Genomic DNA, 13,940 nt, shown 5'->3' with positions numbered 1-13,940 from the left:
CCACTTTTCCATGAAGGAATCCTAAAACCACGCTAACAAATCACCAAACCAATGTCACCTCTCTCACGGAGCACTGCGTCTGCACAGTTGTTTTGTGGCAGAACAGCACATCTACAGCTCATACTGACACCTACATTCAAAATTCATTCGTTTTGTTGTAAAAAACAGCTTGTACATGGTTGAGACTGTCAAACTCCTCATGCACACACACAGTTTGTTCACAGCCTGGTATCACACCACTGGAAGAGAAGAAACAAAGTAGACACGTCACTTCATCATTGTGCTTTTAGCCACAAAAAATGCAATCTCTTGAAGATCCCAATTGTAATACAAGCCCTAGCTCATCTCCTTTGAGCATTCAGCACATTGCTGGTCTTTTCCAGAGGGCTCTCAGACTAAGGAAGCATAACTTTACCTGGAATTAGATCTAAGAACTTGCAATTTTAGGCAAACCTCTTACTAAATGTGGCTAATAACTATAACAGAACTGAGTCACGAGGGGTTTTATTCTTTCAACCAAAATGCTTGATTTGCTTCCATTTGTCATGCGTTTATTTTTAAAAGAAAAAGAGACAAAGCATGCAGTACATGAAATTAACACAGCCATGATGACTCTTAAGAGTTAAGCATGCAAAAACGCTTGAGTCACTGTTCATAAGCTTGGCAGAAGAGCCCACTGTCAGCTCCTATGTAGTAATAAGGGACCTCAAGCCCACCCACTCCATGCTGCCAAACAGCCACTACAGGTTCCATATGTTTTTGCATTAGCCATCAGCAACCATCAGGCCTACTTTCTTTCCTCTCCAACATACAAAGGGGGAAGGGAGGGCTGGGTGGGGGGAGTATTAAACACGATGACTTACTTTCTGATCAAAAGAAACACTGAGTTTTGATAACTGATATGTTTAGCCAGTTCAGACAATTCGTGTAATTGCTTTGTAGTGAAACATACAGCATGACTACAAGGTACAGCAATTTTAGTAAGAGGGCTCTGTTAAAAGATGACATTAATAGAAATCTTCTGAAATGCCTATTATTAGGCAGTGATGATCTCACGCTGACAGTACTGAAGTGCCCTTTCAATTTGTAATAAATAAATAAATATCAGATGACAGCTTTTTAACTCCAAAAGAATGGCATTGAACATGAGGAAATGCTATTCTAAAACTTGCTGAAATAAATAAACAGCAGAAGCAGAAATGTGTTACCTTTATTGTATTCCATGGAAGCCAAGCAAAATTTCAAGCCCTGATCCATTGCCCTTAATATTAATATAAACAAGCTCAATCTCCAAAGCAGCAATGTCCCTGCCCACCTCCAAGCCATAGACTAGCTTCTACTTGCAGGACTAACAGGCAAGTTACGCAGTTGCAGACTGAGCTAGGCAATGCAAACCAAGACGACAACAGTTCTCTTCCCAGTCCTAGATTATTTTCAGACACAAAAGCTCTCACCCAACTCCTCACATCACAGCTCAAACACCCATGGTGGCACAGGGGAAGGGCACAACCATGGCTGAGAACACAGGGAAAAAGAAAATAAGAAATCAGGGCTCTTCCAAATGTTCTTACTTGCATCACCTTAATGTTACCACGGAACAATCCTTTACACACTGAGTATTTCACAATCTTGTTATTTTGCTTGTTATTGAGAGACTCAAATTTAGTAGGACTCTTCAGGTGATGAAAACCATCAAAATGCTGAAAATATGACAAACTTAAGGCAAAGTACTACAAGCCATCATAAAGTGCAAAATAGGGAAATGGGAGACTCCCAGTGTGATGCTGCACAGAGATCCATCTTGAACATTCAACTAAAGAACTGCATTGTTTTTTATCATTAAGGCCAATATGTGAAAGTTTTTCAGGTATGCCAACTGTCCATAGAGAGGGAGGTTGATTAGAGGTGATAGGGCAAGGACCATGAACAAAACCAGAAAACTTCCTCTGAAATGAAACTGAAAAACCTCCTTAAAAAGGAAAGGTTTAGGGAGCTTGATCAGATTCATCTAAGCTGAAGTTAGTGTATAAATTAACTACCCATTTAAGCCAGGATCAGAAATGTGTTACTATAAGGATGTACAGGTTTAGAAAAAAAAGAGTGCTGCTTTCAATGCTTCAAGATGAATTTATACAAAGTCAAAATAAAAGCTGGGCAAATGTTTTCTAGCAGTGTAATCTGTTGGGCAGCATTCCAATAATCATGAGAGTTTTTCCATCAGTAGAATCTTCAGGATCAGAGGTTTTTTCTTTATTTAAGTATAGCTACTGAACACAGAGGTAATTATTCCAAGTAAGTCTTACTGCCTCCAGACAGAACAGCCACATCAGTCTCTCCAGCTTTGAATTATTCCCATGTCTGTACACAGCAACTGCCAGAGGAGAGAAGTCATAGAACAATACATCTCCCTCTGACATGAAGAACCGATAAGAGAAGGTACAGTGCTATTACACAGGACTACTACTCCCCTACACTCATTTAATAAGGTTTGTAGGTATTTTGTTGTACACTTCATGAATACAGACATCAAAATAAATGGAAGTCGGCAAAGCCAATCTAACAAACAGAAACAAATCTGGTGTCAACAACAACAAAAGCAAGCAAAAAAAAAAAAGCCAAACCTGGATGAAGGAAACAATTCTACGCTGTGGAAGGAAATATCTTGACTATTGCTGTTTGCTGCTTAGTAACAGCACAAAAACAGATCACAATTCAAATGATAGAATTATAAGATTTGTTTGATAGTGCCAAATCGGTGAAGAGAAAGTGTAAGAATCTGATCGAGTTCCAGACATGTTAGGGGACAGTCCAACCTTTGGGAACAGCAGCAGCCTCTCCACAAGCCTAATCCTCCCTCTGCTGTGCCAAGGCAATTACTTAACACACTCACAGAAAATATTTGAAATACAGAGTGAAAATGGCTACATCACAGCTACGTCCAGGAACCACCAATTTTGTTTTTCACTTACTGTGCCTAAGTTGTGTCAGCATACAAGTTCTAGGATCACTTAATTTCATCATGACAAGTTCTTTTGTCTTTATAATTCATTAAAGCTTCAGTTCGTTAACACTGTACCAGTAATGCGACAGCAATCTAGAGGAGTTCATTATTTGCTAAGAATGATACATACTGGCTAACTACAAATCTTGGATTGCTTTGGTGTTTCCCATGCATCCCGCATACTAAGTATTAACACACACCCAGCTGGAGTCCTACACCTACTACAGGGGTTCAAATCACAAGATTATGAATAGGAAATACAAGTAACTTCACGGATATTAATGAAAATTTTCAATTCCTGTAAGTTCCTTAGTGAAGAATTAGAATTCTCAGCCTAAAGGAGATACAGTCAAGTCCATTAGACAGCTATATCATTAGGCAGAATAAAATAAATACAGAACAGAATTGTTATTTAGCTACAGGTTGCTGCTGTACCCTCCGGCCAGCTAAGCATGCTCACTGAAGGTCCATCACTTCATTTGCAAGTACTGCTGGCAGTTTCACTTCGACCTCCTTTCACAGGCAAATTTATCAAGACCGATCTGGTTCTAGAAGTACCTCAATGCTTAATCACAGAATACCCCAAGCAGGAAGAGACCCACAAGGATCATCAGTCAAATCTGACTCCTGGATCTACACAGGACTAAACCCAAACTAAGCCCTATTTGTGAAAGCATTGAACTCCAGCAGCTTGGAGACCCCACGCAAAAGTTGGGCCTTCAAATTACACAACTGTGAGCATTTCTTGACCCTGAGTTTCTTTTTTTTTGTTTGTTTTAGTTCTACCTGGGAATTAGTCTTATGACATGTCTCAGTAACATAACCCTTAATATTCAGGGTATGAAGAAGGGGTATTTGTTATAACTGCACCTGATAGCGTCAGCTAAGTCTGGAAAGATATTCATTTGTAATTAAGACTTCTCCGAGAACAGCAATATTTCCAAACCCTTAACTCACAGAGAGAGCAAGACAAATAGAGTTTCACAAAACTGAAAATTTTGAATCATTTCAAAGAATGAGCACAAAACAACCCAATGAAGTATGGCAAGTATATTAGAGTATGCAGAGGAGATTAAGAATACTTGGCTTCAATAGGAAGTAATTAAGTGTCTAGAAAGTTACTAAAATAACTATTTGTACTACAATTATTCCATAAACTAAACAAGTGTACCATGTTGTACCGTGGAACACAGTAAGTTGAACAGTTCTGGAGAAGAAAGGCTAAAAACAGACGGTATGAGGGGATACATTTCCAAAGCATGTGCATATATGATGAAAGCTGCAGACCACTGAAAATTAGGCTCTGTTTTGGCTCTTAATTTCTGCAGATATTTAATTACCCTTTCATCAGTTTCACTCCCTTGCTCTCCATATCACAGTATGGTACAATGAAAGCAAAATTAAGAGGAACAGAAATGCAAATTCTCGTTCTAGTAATTTTGTTTGCAACTGACCTCATAAAATGCAGAAGCGAGAGTTGCAACCTGGTTTTCAATTATTTATACCTTGCTGCCTTTCTAATTTCACATTTTCCATTCAATTTTAGCGATTTCTCCTTCATATCCATATTCAATTTTTAGACAAAAACCAACAGTTGCCAAGGCACTATGTTAGACACAAGCATTCATGCCACCAACTGCCTTTGTGTTTACTCCTGCAGCACGGTCCAATTACTGGCTCGTGTTTGCACTCTATTTTGAGTGAACACTAACTTTTGCAACCTCTTAAAATTCTTTTGAGCATGTAAAATCCTCAAATATCCTTCAAATGGAAGAATTATGATGAGAAAAGAGTTTTAGAATAGGTGTTTTCATACATGATTTTCATTCACCTTAAAGCCAAGACAGGATTAGTTGAGTAGAAACATTTTCATGAAGGCATATTTTCCATCTGGCCTCAAGACTCCATGATATTCTCTGCAAAAGAACATATCACATTTCATAATACTGAAATAGAAATCCTACTATTTACAACAACGTAACTTCTAAATAGAGATAGAAGATGCATTTTCCTGACCATGCAGAAGCAAAGTAGAATTTACTTTTAAACACGCAGCTACCTTAGAGGTATTTCATTCATTTAAAGAAACAGAGTAAGCACCTACTGTCTAAAGTGTGAATAACCTGTGCTCCCCAATCCAGCACAGTCTGAGCCAAGTAGTAACAGGTTCACATGCAGGCAGCTTGTGGTTGGTTCTGTGCTATTATAGAACACTGGACAGTTGATTTTCCTGTGCTCTGCTTATCCATCAATAGTATAATAGTATTCTTACCACAATGAAGCCTGATACCTTGATTATTTCCATTTTTCAACTATTTCCCATTAGCAATCCATTATTCATATAAATCCATACAGAGTCCTCTCCTCCTTTCAGTGAAATGCAAATGTGTCAATGTATTCCTTCTCTGAGCAAAATAGGATAGCTCAGTACATATTTAAATAGTTTCTGTATATATCACAGTCATTCAGTACTAATCATAGCTTACTATAAAGATTCTACAGATAACTCCATTAATAACTCTTTCCACAATACAGAAAATATAAAACAAGAAAGAATCAATAGTAACTCAAGTTGTGCTGGTGTAATTTCCCACAAACACAATCATATTATGGCAAAAAAGAAGTAATCATGGGGAAAAAAAAACACACAAAGAAACAACAACAACAACTCCTATGTGCTGCAGCTCTTTCCAAGACCCCCTGTTGACATTCCCAATGCAGAATCCAAATGTTCCTCCAGCATTCCCCTTCGCTTTGCAGGACTGCAGCCAGATAAACACACTGAACTTGCAGCAGCACGGTTCACCTCTACAAACACCACACTTCCACTTAAGTTTTACTCAGTAAATCTAATGCTGCAGCAGCTATGTCAAAACAAATCTCTTTGAGCACACAAGAAGGGAGGGAAGAGAAGGCAGAGGATGAACAGGCTTTTCCATATTTTCCTATGTATGTTTTCAGAAGTCTGACCAAATTCATTTTTAGCCAATGAGGAGAATGGAAGTTGTAAAACGAAGTGTAAAAAAAGACATAATTGTATCTTATATCTGACTTAAACCCACAATTGATAATACTTAATCTACTCCAGCTTCAATTGCTATTATATTTGCCTTTCAGTTAATCCTGTAGAGTTACAGTCCATAAAATTGGAGAAAATAACAGAAATATAGCTCCTATATGATTTAGGTTAGAAATTTGTTACAGAAAGGTCAAATAATTTGTGTCAGGAAGGGCTGAAAAGTCACCTGTACCAACACCTCACTTAAAATAGGAACAAGATCAACACTAGCAGGATCCTCAGAGCCTCATAAACTCAAAAAAAAAAAAGAATAAATTGGCAATGAAATGCAGTAAAACAGAAAAAAAGTACAATGAACTTTGAATGATTTCCAAAATACAAGCATTTTCTTGACAGTTTTAAGTACAATATTGCACTACTCTTGCTCAAAACACCATCTTCAAGCTGTAACTGCCATGTAGGTAGATGGGCAAGATAAAAAACCCACCTTCACCGCTCTTTCCCCGGACCACCTACAGACTTATCTGCTCACATGTCTCAGATAAAAGCTTCGTATTAAAACATTTTATCTGTCTTACTGTTTTACTGCTCAGAAGATGAACTATGAGACTAAATCCAACTTTCTACTCAGTTCTGGAGATAGCAATGCTCCATCCAACTCGTAAGACTTTAGGGTTTAGACATCAGTAGTAGATATTGAATATATGAGGTAAGCATTTCAAAAAGGCATTAACACTAGGGCTAACGTATATGTATCAAGGGGAAAATAGTCACTAAGTTACGATACTATTCAGTCATGATCCACAGCTATAGAAAGAAGCTGATGGTTCAGTTCTTGGAAATTCAAATCTGCACACTTAGAGGAGTCTTTCAGTTCTAAGCATCTACCAGGAAGAAAAATACTAAATTTAAAGCAAACAATAAAAAAATAAAAATAATCAATCTCAAAAACTGTTTTACTATTGTGAGGAATAAGTGCTGTGGCAAATTCAGCAGATAGATACAGGATGCTCGTTTGCTTTTGCTGCTAAAAACCAGAGAAAATAAGAACTCATCCCACAAAGGGGGAACAGGTTGGAATTTCATCCACTCTTCCACATTTTGACATTCACAACATCATTTAAAACATGCAGAACATTAACTTGTCTGTCACTATGAATAATTACTGCAGGACTTCACCCCCCCCTCCATCTTCTAAATATGCACTTTAAAAAAAAAAAAAGAGATAATATATTTTGCCCATTTATAAAGTAACCATGAGATTTAGGGAACTTAAAAGGTCAAGTTTAAACTTCCCCCATTATCAACGTAGGACATATTTTATTACTGGACCTCATTTTGTGCAGGAATTAGTACGCCCATAACCACTTCAGTTTATTTTTGTCCATGCCATCTGTATCTAACCTTCAAGCAGTTAGCAGAAGTACAGACGTCACCAGTGCGTAGTGAGAAGCAGAGGGGGGAATACAACAGCTAACGGGTTAGGTGTTGTCACTTATGATCCATCACCACACTGTCTCTGATTATGAAAATGAATTTTTCCAAGCAGTACATTTTATGCTTGACAGAATACAGATCAGTTTACACATTTAAAACTGGTGCACTTCAGTTTTACAAGAGTTCAGGTCTTCTGAGACCATCATTTATTATATGGCTTGACACAAGTCAAGAGGAACATTCAATCAGACAAAGCCACCAACACTTTTGGGCAACGAAATGGGTGAAGTTATGAACTCTTTAACAATCACATCTGCAAGCCTGAATTTAACACTTTTTCCTTGACTATACAAGCTGGCTCAGAAAGGTCATTAGACTATTATACTCACTCCTGTGTAAAACAGCACTATACACATGCAAAGTTTCTATAGCAACACTTTAATTCACTCTTTAAGCAAAACACCAATTAGCTTTTTATTACAGCCAATTAAAAAAAAATCTGCACACTAATTAACAACCTCTCTACTCAGAATTTAAGCTTATGCAAAATAAATTGCAGTGAAATTTTCTGTGATAATACCTTACTTCCTATTCTTCCTTCTTTACAGAACGGTAAATTATTCTTGATAAGGGCTACATACTTATTTTCAATCTAAAACGTTTAGACCCATAAACATAACGTATCCCGGCATGCCTTAAATCATGGTAGAGCCTGAAGAATACAGCTTTCTGAAAGGCTACAGAAATCTAATCAATGGACACAGGCATATGAGGCGTACGCACCAGGACAGCATGCAGGAGGCAGACAGCAAAAAATTTCTTTTTGGAGTATTTAACTATGATTTACCAAGGCAAAGGGATGACAACTTAAAAAAAATCAATTTCAGTAGGGCAGCAGGGATGTTTTCAATCACTTTTGAATAGTTACTGGCAATTTCCCCACACACACACCATTTTCTACACAGCTGAGGACAACAACTTATTTGTATGATGCTTCAAACAGTATACATAAAGATACATTGCTCAGAATTCAGTCAGTGAGCACATCATAACACATTATACAGAGTACCAGGAGACACTATCAGCAACAAAAGCAGAAGCGTCCTTTAGCAGAATTGTTCCTTGGACAGAACTTCTGCTGTTAGGATCTACCTAACAAATTAATACATCAGGAATGAAAGTAGCACATGGCTACTCTGACAAGCATGGCATGCCCCAGTCGAGACTTACTGGTACCTGAGGTATGCTAGCTCTTATGGGTGATCTAGAGAAACAACTCCTACTCTCATCATCTCACTCTTACTTACACCATTTGATATTGCACTATTACTATAGAATCTTAAAGCATCTGACAAGTTATTTGAGGGCACAATAGCAGTAACCAAAATCATATCCCTTGATATGATCTCCCTTTCTGATCGCCGAAGTCGCCTGACTCGGAGCCGTCCCGGACCGATCAGCAGCGACTGACCGCGTGGTCAAGGGGGATCTCGGGCGGTTCCTTCAAGCAGGGAGCCCCCGGGTAAAGGAGAAGCCCGGCAGCTCTCACGGGAGCAGCTGACGCAGCCGCTGACGCAGCGTGTGGGCGTTCCCCGCCTACGGCGGGAGATTTAAACGGGCGCATTACTCGGCAGATTCCTTTCTGATCGCCGAAGTCGCCTGACTCGGAGCCGTCCCGGACCGATCAGCAGCGACTGACCGCGTGGTCAAGGGGGATCTCGGGCGGTTCCTTCAAGCAGGGAGCCCCCGGGTAAAGGAGAAGCCCGGCAGCTCTCACGGGAGCAGCTGACGCAGCCGCTGACGCAGCGTGTGGGCGTTCCCCGCCTACGGCGGGAGATTTAAACGGGCGCATTACTCGGCAGATTCCTTTCTGATCGCCGAAGTCGCCTGACTCGGAGCCGTCCCGGACCGATCAGCAGCGACTGACCGCGTGGTCAAGGGGGATCTCGGGCGGTTCCTTCAAGCAGGGAGCCCCCGGGTAAAGGAGAAGCCCGGCAGCTCTCACGGGAGCAGCTGACGCAGCCGCTGACGCAGCGTGTGGGCGTTCCCCGCCTACGGCGGGAGATTTAAACGGGCGCATTACTCGGCAGATTCCTTTCTGATCGCCGAAGTCGCCTGACTCGGAGCCGTCCCGGACCGATCAGCAGCGACTGACCGCGTGGTCAAGGGGGATCTCGGGCGGTTCCTTCAAGCAGGGAGCCCCCGGGTAAAGGAGAAGCCCGGCAGCTCTCACGGGAGCAGCTGACGCAGCCGCTGACGCAGCGTGTGGGCGTTCCCCGCCTACGGCGGGAGATTTAAACGGGCACAAGGAGGGCAGCGACTAGTCGCTGCCCACCAGAGACGGTCAGGAGGAAGCAGGGCTCGCGCACCTCTTGACTTCCTGTTTCAGCTCTGGTAAGTATTCTGCTTCGACATGGGTGCTCCCCGGCAAAAGACTGCTGCCAGAAATACTGAGGAGGCCCAGGCAAGGGTCCCGATCTCTCAGAAACGGGAGGCAGCAACCAAGAAGACTGCAGAGACCCAGACTGAGGTCCTGCACATGCCTTATAGGAAGGCTGCTGCCAAAATGTCTGAGGAAACTCAGACTGAGCCCCCAACCCGAGATGCTGGTGTGCAGGTCTCTGGTTGTACTGAGTGCCAGAGCCTGGCCCTTGCAGTGCTGGGTGAGGGAGGCAGTGATTGTGTTCGCTGCGACCAGGTGAACTACTTGCTCAGCCTCGTAATTGACCTGAAGGAGGAAGTGGAGAGGCTGAGGACTATAAAAGAGTGTGAGAGGGAGATTGACTGGTGGTGTCAGTCCCTCTCAGCCTCAAGTTCTCAGCACACAGCCGAGGCTCCTAATGGAGCATGTCAGCCCCTGTCACCTCACAAACAGGTGGTAAAGGGGAACCAGACAGCTGGCAGCACTGCAGCGAGCCCCCTGTCCTCTCTTCCCCCCAGCAGCAATTTGAGAAGGGAGGAGGAGTGGAAACGGGTGCCTGCTCGGCGGAAGGGGCATCCCCCATCCCGACCATCCCCGGCTCCACAGGTGCCTCTGCGAAACCGGTTTGAGGCCCTGGAACTTGAGGGGGAGACTAGCGAGATTGTGGAGACAGATTCACCCACGAGGTTGCCTCAGATGAAGCGGTCACCCCAAAGCCTCAAGACTGCTTCTACACGTAAGGACAGAAGGGTGATTGTTGTAGGTGACTCCCTTCTGCAAGGAACAGAAGGCCCTATATGCCGGCCCGACCCCACCCGCAGAGAAGTGTGCTGCCTTCCTGGGGCACGGGTCAGGGACATTTCAAAGAAAATTTCTAGGTTGATTCAGCCTTCAGACTACTACCCACTTTTAATAATTCAGGCTGGCAGCGAGGAAGTTGGCAAGGAAAGCCTGAGGTCCATCAAGAAAGACTTCAGGGGAATGGGGCGAATACTAGAAGGAGCTGGGGTGCAGGTGATCTTTTCTTCTACGCCCGTGGTGTCGGGAAAAGGTACAGGGTGGATCCGAAAAACCCAACTCTTAAATAGATGGCTTAAGAGCTGGTGCAGACACAAGAATTTCGGCTTTTTTGACCATGGGGCAATCTACACTGCACCTGGCATGATGGCTGCTGATGCAAGCAGCCTGTCCCTGAGGGGTAAGAGGGTATTAGCTGAAGAATTAGCGGGACTCATTGACAGGTCTTTAAACTAGGAATGAAGGGGGAAGGGGGCAAAATAAAGGCTACTGGGGTTGAACGGTTCATTCGAGGGATTGTACCAAACTATGTGGGCAATGATGGCAGGGTGCAAAAGGAGGGAGTAGGGCAGGGGGATGCTGGGGATGCTGCTGTTCTAGCGGATCCTGGATCGCTTATGAAGGTGGTGAGACGGACAGCCCGGCTGAAGTGCCTTTATACTAATGCACGAAGCCTGAGTAACAAGAAGGAGGAACTGGAAACTGTGATGCATTCTGAAAGCTATGACATTGTTGCTATCACAGAAACATGGTGGGATGACTCCCACAATTGGGATACTGCCATCGACGGCTATAGACTCTTTAGGAGAGATAGGAGAGGTAGGAAGGGTGGGGGAGTTGCTCTCTATGTCAGAGATTGGATAAACTGTGAGGAGCTCCCCATGAGAAACAGTCAAGAACAGGTTGAGAGCCTGTGGGTTAGGATTAGAGATGGGACTAATAAAGGTCAGCTGGTATTAGGGGTATACTACAGGCCACCTGACCAAGGGGAGGCTGCTGATGAGGCTTTCTTGCTCCAGATGCGTGAGGCGTCTGCCTCACGGGCTCTTGTCCTGGTGGGGGACTTCAACCATCCGGACATTTGTTGGAAAAACCACACGGCGAGCTGCAAGAGCTCCAGAAGGCTCTTGGAATCCATTGATGATAGCTTTCTGGTTCAGGTATTGGACAGACCGACCAGAGGTCAAGCGTTGCTGGACCTGCTGCTCACCAACGCTGAGGAGATCATCAAAGGCGTCAAGGTTGGAGGATGCCTAGGCTCCAGCGATCATGCCCTGGTTGAGTTTGTGATCTCAAGCGATGTGGGCCTGGTAAAGAGCAGGACCAGGACGCTGAACTTTAGAAGAGCAGACTTCAAGCTACTCAATGGAATGCTGGCCAAGATCCCCTGGCGCGCTGCCCTCAAAGATAAGGACGTTGAGGAGAGCTGGCTGCTCTTCAAGGATGCCCTCCTGGCAGCACAAGAGGTCTCCATTCCCCTGATTAAGAAAGTGGGCAGGAGAGGTAGAAAACCGGCATGGCTCAGCAAGGACCTGCTAAGAGAACTGAGGGTGAAGAAAGGGGTGTACAAGCTCTGGAAACAAGGCTGTGTCACCTGGGAAGAATACAGGGATGCCGTCCGGACTTGCAGACGTGGGATCAGGAAAGCCAAGGCGCAGGCAGAACTGAACTTGGCCAGGGACGTGAAAAACAATAAGAAAACCTTCTACAGGTACATTGGCCAGAAGAGACAGGCCAAAACGGGCGTACCTACTTTGGTAAATTTAAAAGGAGAAATGGCTTCAACAGATGAAGAGAAAGCTGAGGTGCTGAATGAGTTCTTCACCTCGGTCTTCACTGGTGGCCAGGATTCTAGTCTTTTTCATGTCCCTAAGTCTTGCACCCCCATACCTCTATGTGGGGACCAAGGAGGTAAATCCCTCCCCACTGTAAGGGTTGAGCAAGTCCGAGAGTGCCTCCTTAGACTGAATGAGTATAAGTCTATGGGGCCAGATGGCGTGCATCCCAGGGTCCTGAAGGAGCTGGCTGAGGTGGTTGCTGAGCCGCTCTCCATCATATTTGAGAAGTCGTGGCTGTCAGGTGAGGTCCCGGACGATTGGAGGAAGGGTCACGTCACTCCCATTTACAAGAAGGGGAGCAGGGAGGACCCGGGTAACTACAGGCCGGTGAGTCTCACCTCCGTGCCTGGGAAGATTATGGAACAGATCCTCCTGGACAATATGCTTGATCACATAAAGAACGAGCACGTGATCCTAGATAGCCAGCATGGCTTCACCAGGGGAAGGTCATGCTTAACTAATCTTGTGGCCTTCTATGATGGAGTGACGGCATTGGTGGACGAAGGGAAGGCAACTGATGTCATTTACCTGGACCTGAGCAAGGCCTTTGACATGGTCCCCCATCACATCCTCATCTCCAAACTGGAGGGAAGTGGATTTGACGGGTGGACAACTAGATGGATAAGCAATTGGTTGAAAGGCCGCAGACAGAGGGTGGTGGTCAATGGCTCTATGTCCAGGTGGAGGCTGGTAACGAGCGGTGTCCCTCAAGGGTCTGTCTTGGGACCGGTGCTCTTTAACATCTTTATTAATGACATCGATGAGGGAATGGAGTGCACCCTCAGCAAGTTTGCTGATGACACCAAGCTGAGTGGTGCAGTCGATACGGTGGAGGGAATGGAGGCCATTCAGAGGGACCTTGACAGGCTGGAAAGCTGGGCTCGGGTGAACCTAATGAGGTTCAATAAGGCAAAGTGCAAGGTTTTGCACTTGGGCCGGAAGAACCCCAGGCACCTGTACAGGCTGGGGGGAGTTGTCCTTGAGAGCAGCTCGGCAGAGAAAGACCTAGGGGTCCTGATAGATGAGAAACTTAACATGAGCCAGCAGTGCGCTCTGGCAGCCCGGAAAGCAAATGGGATCCTGGGCTCCATCAGGAGAGGGGTGGTCAGCAGGGATAGGGAGGTGATTGTCCCTCTCTACTCTGCTCTTGTGAGGCCCCATCTGGAGTACTGTGTTCAGGTGTGGAGCCCTCAGTACAAAAAAGACATGGAGATTTTGGAAAGGGTCCAGAGGAGGGCCACGAAGATGATCAGGGGGCTGGAGCACCTCCCCTATGAGGACAGGCTGAGGGAGTTGGGTTTGTTCAGCCTGGAGAAGAGAAGGTTGCGGGGCGACCTCATTGCAGCCTTTCAATATCTGAAGGGAACTTACTCCCAGGAGGGGAATAAACTCTTCATAAGGGCTGATAATAGCAGGACACGGGGA

The 13,940-nt window shown here is 44.2% G+C and overlaps 1 protein-coding gene across 14 annotated transcripts in view; it reads right to left on the bottom strand.

The window, feature by feature from the left end:
• The window catches only part of NAALADL2 (N-acetylated alpha-linked acidic dipeptidase like 2), a 411,612-nt gene that overhangs the window by 307,435 nt on the left and 90,237 nt on the right, over positions 1 to 13,940 (bottom strand). For 10 of the 14 annotated variants that reach the window (XR_016469794.1, XR_016469793.1, XR_016469789.1 and 7 more), the window contains one exon: positions 4,833 to 4,917. The exons of the other annotated variants lie outside the window; for them this stretch is intronic. The gene's annotated coding sequence lies outside the window, so the exon portion shown is untranslated. The remainder of the gene's footprint in view (positions 1 to 4,832; positions 4,918 to 13,940) is intronic. 14 annotated transcript variants of the gene reach the window in all.

The sequence above is a fragment of the Phasianus colchicus genome, chromosome 10 (genome assembly GCF_987193195.1).
Source record: "Phasianus colchicus chromosome 10, bPhaCol1.hap1.1, whole genome shotgun sequence".
NCBI lineage: Eukaryota > Metazoa > Chordata > Aves > Galliformes > Phasianidae > Phasianus > Phasianus colchicus.
This window is presented reverse-complemented; position numbering and strand designations above follow the sequence as displayed.